The following is a 3987-nucleotide window of genomic DNA, read 5'->3' on the forward strand; positions in this document are numbered from 1 at the left end:
CATGATCAAAAAATCGCACAGGTGATCAAATACCCCCAAAAGAAAGCTCTATTTGTGGGAAAAAAAGGACGTAAAATTCATTAAGGTACAGCGTCGCACGACCGCGCAATTGTCAGTTAAAGTCACGCAGTGCCGAATCGCAAAATATGGCCTGGTCAGGAAGGGGGTAAAATCTTCCGGGGCTTAACTGGTTAAAAAACGGTCTACCCTCCTTCTCTCTGCTTCCCCCCATGTATATAGGAGAAATATTTGAGTTACGGTATTTATTTCAATAGCTTAACAGTTTTTGTGAGTCCCCCCAGTTTTGCCTCTGCTTTATATTCTTAAACTCAGCACAGCTTTGAGATGTCCAAGGTGTCCACAGACAAGATACTAAGCAGCTTTCCCATCAATTGCAATAACAATATACACCTTTACATATCCTCAGATATCCTCAGATAGTATCTTCCACATAGTTAAATTGTGTCATACAAGCAATAGATTTTCTCAGACACTTTCTGCCAACAGTTTAACCTCTACTTGTTATTCACTTTAGATCTTATCATGTCATTTTTCACAATAGGGGGGGTAAATCCCTTCTCACCTCTTCTGGCTTCCTTGCCGGTTTGCACTGTGGTTACAGACCTCACTGGCACTCCGCGCGGGTCGGCACCGTACTGCATACTGGACAGGTGCGCCCTGGAGACTAGCCAACCCTTCCTCCCAGCACCATTAGCAGGCCCCTCCCCCCCCAACTAAAGGACTGTTATCTGCTATTCTGGAGATCCTTTGGGCCATCGGGCCAGGATCACAGATTAAAATCTGTTCAGAGTACCAAGGGAACTATCTTTGGGCCATCGGGCCAATAGTGGAACTTCAAGAGTGAATGCCTGAAAGAAGTGGGTGGCTCTTCAAGAGTTTCTTTTTGGTGGGGGGTGCCCCTGAAGGAGTTACTGTAAGCCCTTACAAGACTGGTGGTTGTCCAGGCTCTGGCAACAAAGTATTTGTAGGAGAGAAAATTGGGTGCCGCATACTGTAATGGAGAGGACATTACAGACACCCTTTTTCTGGACTGATAACTAGATAGTCAGTGAAAGGGGTTTAGGATCGCCTCTAAGGAGCAGTACTGAGCGACATGTCAAGACTGATGATCCAATGCCTGATAGGCTGTTCAGTGAGGGATGCTGGATGAGAAGGCCGCCCTCGCGGGGAGGGTCTTCTTACCAGACAAAATGAGCTAGACATATATTGTTTGTATGTGTAAAGTGCTAACCTTTTCTCTAGCGCAAAAAAAAAAAAAAATTGCAGAGGTGATCAAATACCACCAAAAGAAAGCTCTATTTGTGGGGAAAAAAGAACATCAATTTTATTTGGGTACAGCGTCGCACGACCGCACAATTGTTCGTTAAAGTAACGCAGTCCCAAATCGGAAAAAAATGGCCTGGTCTTTAAGAGGGCAAATCCTTCGGGTCCAAAAGTGGTTAAGCTGATTACAAGCACATATATATCTAAAGAAAAAAGAAAGGGCTGTAGTTTCCCTTTAAATATAAAGATGGATAGGAATATATATATATATATATATATATATATACAGTACACACTGTAAATACAGTATAGAAAGTGAGAAAGAGAGACAATATTACATTATCTTTGCCAATTATTGCAACATTACAGTTCTGCATAAAAATCATGAGATTAATAGCTACATAGAGACCCACATATAAACAAACGTGTGTATTCCTGATCTTGTGTTAATACATGTAGTAAAACATGTATATGATGTGTACTTCCAGACTCACATATACCCGGGTACACATATGTGTAGCCTTGAGCTCACGTCATTTTCCATCCCGTGTTCCCTCACTTTTTCTATACGTCTCTTTCTCCATTCGTTTCTCTCTCCCTCCCTCTCCCCCTCCATCCACAACACAGTGGCCCTACCCCCCTCAATCCTTTCTCTACAGAAGCTATGACATCTGATTCATTCAATCCCTCCCTCTCCCTTGCCTCTGTGCTGGGTTCATAAGCAGCTCTATCTGGACATTTAAAAGCGTAACCTTTTATTTTTATTATTTTGCCAAATCTTGACGATGAAACACGGCAGCTGTAGGATGCGTCGCTGTGTAAGCCATCCCCTCGCTTCTTAACCACAGGCCTTTCTTTCTACATGCACAAAGGTATGTTTCCTTTTATTATTTCAGACATCCTTTGATAAAAATGAGCCAGTGGCTCTGCTCACATGTGTGGGGTTTCTATTCTTCTGGGTAATCATAATAATGGTTATCATTTCCTCCCTCAGGTTCAGGAGCCTGCAGACTTAGGTCCTAAATATACATAGATACAGGTTGATGTTATTGACAGCTTGCATTACCAGGTCGACCTGCTTTTGTGTGAGTGTGGTCATTCATGTATTATTGATGAAAAAAACAATAGGGTTTATTTGTGATTAGGCATTCGCCACATTGTGTCCTCCTGCTTATCCTACCATGTTTTGCTGTCAAACATGGTATTAATTATACTACAGTGACTAGTGCTCCTGGGCACAGTATAGCAATGCGTCTTTTGTTATTGAATCGCCAGAATATGGTATATACTTCAAAGCGATAGCACCTTTTAAGGTTCAGTCTTAATTGGGGCAGCTTACATTAAAAAGAAAAAAAACAGATCAGCATACCTTGAAAGATTATTTTTCACTGACAAACATTAGACCCTATTGGCACTAATTTTTAATAAAATTTCTGTTTGAAATTAACTTTATTGCTTGATAAACAGAGAGAGGTGGCCTGGTAAAAGAGGACAGAGAGAGCAAGAGAGAGATCACTGCTAATTTAACAGCAGGGATAGAGATCACTGCCCAGTAAACAGGGGAGCAATAGAGAAGGATAAGAGATAAATAAATAAACAGAGAGAGAGAGAGATCACTGCCCAGCAAACAGTATACTGTAGAGAGGAGAGGGAGATCACCGCTTGTAGACAGTAGAGAGGGGAGAGATTGCTGTCCAGAACATAGTAAAAATAGAGAGGAGAGAGATAACTGTTCACTAATTAATAGATAACGGTTTTGTAAAGAGATCACTTCTTAATAGACAGTATAGAGAAAAAGAGATTACTGTCTAGTATACAGTATAAAGAAAAATAAATCACTGCTAGGTTTACAGTATAGACAGAAAAAAAATCACTAAATAGTATACAGTATAGAGAGAAATAGATCACTGCTTAATATGCAGTACAAAGAGAAACAGATCACTGCTTAGTATACAGTATAGAGCAAAATAGATTTCTGCATATACTTTAGAGGGAGAAATAGATCACTGCTTAGTATACAGTATAGAGAGAAATAGATCACTGCTTAGTATACAGTACAGAGAGAAACAGATCACAGCTTAGTATACAGTATAGAAAGAAAGAGATCACTACTTAGCATCCAGTAGGGTGTGAAATAGAGAGATCACTGCTTAGCATCCAGTAGGGAGTCAAATAGAAAGATCACTACTTAGCATCCCGTAGACAGTGAAAGAGAGAGATGACTACTTAGCATACAGTAGGGGATGAAAGAGAGAGAGGTCACTGCATTGCTTAGCATCCAATAGGGAGTGAAAGGGAAAGAATACTGCTGAGCATCCAATAGGGAGTGAAAGGGAGAGATCACTGCTTAGCATCTAGTAGGGAGTGAAAGAGATTGGTCCCTGTTAAGCATCCAGTATGGTATAAAAGAGCAAGATCACTGCTAACATCCAGTAGGCAGTGAAAGCGAGAGATCGCTGCTTAGCATCCAGTAGGAAGTGAAAGAGAGCGAGAGATCACTGCTTATCATCCAGTAGGAAGTTTAAGAGAGATCACTGCTTTGTATCCAGTAGGGAGTAAAAGAACAAGATCACTGCTTAGCATCCAGTAGACAGTGAAAGAGAGAGATCATTGCTTAGCATCCAGTAGGAAGTGAAAGAAAGAGATCACTGCTTAGCATCCAGTTGGGAGTAAAATAACAAGATCACTGCTTAGCATCCAGTA

The 3987-nt window shown here is 41.0% G+C and overlaps 1 protein-coding gene across 2 annotated transcripts in view; it reads left to right on the forward strand.

The window, feature by feature from the left end:
* Positions 1 to 1952: 1952 nt before the first annotated feature.
* Positions 1953 to 3987, forward strand: part of SPTBN2 (spectrin beta, non-erythrocytic 2) — a 1240451-nt gene continuing 1238416 nt past the window's right edge. For both annotated transcript variants that reach the window (XM_082270338.1, XM_082270340.1), the window contains exon 1: positions 1953 to 2156. The gene's annotated coding sequence lies outside the window, so the exon portion shown is untranslated. The remainder of the gene's footprint in view (positions 2157 to 3987) is intronic.

This window comes from Pelophylax lessonae (assembly GCF_965119305.1).
Source record: "Pelophylax lessonae genome assembly, chromosome: 10".
NCBI classification, from domain to species: Eukaryota; Metazoa; Chordata; class Amphibia; order Anura; family Ranidae; genus Pelophylax; species Pelophylax lessonae.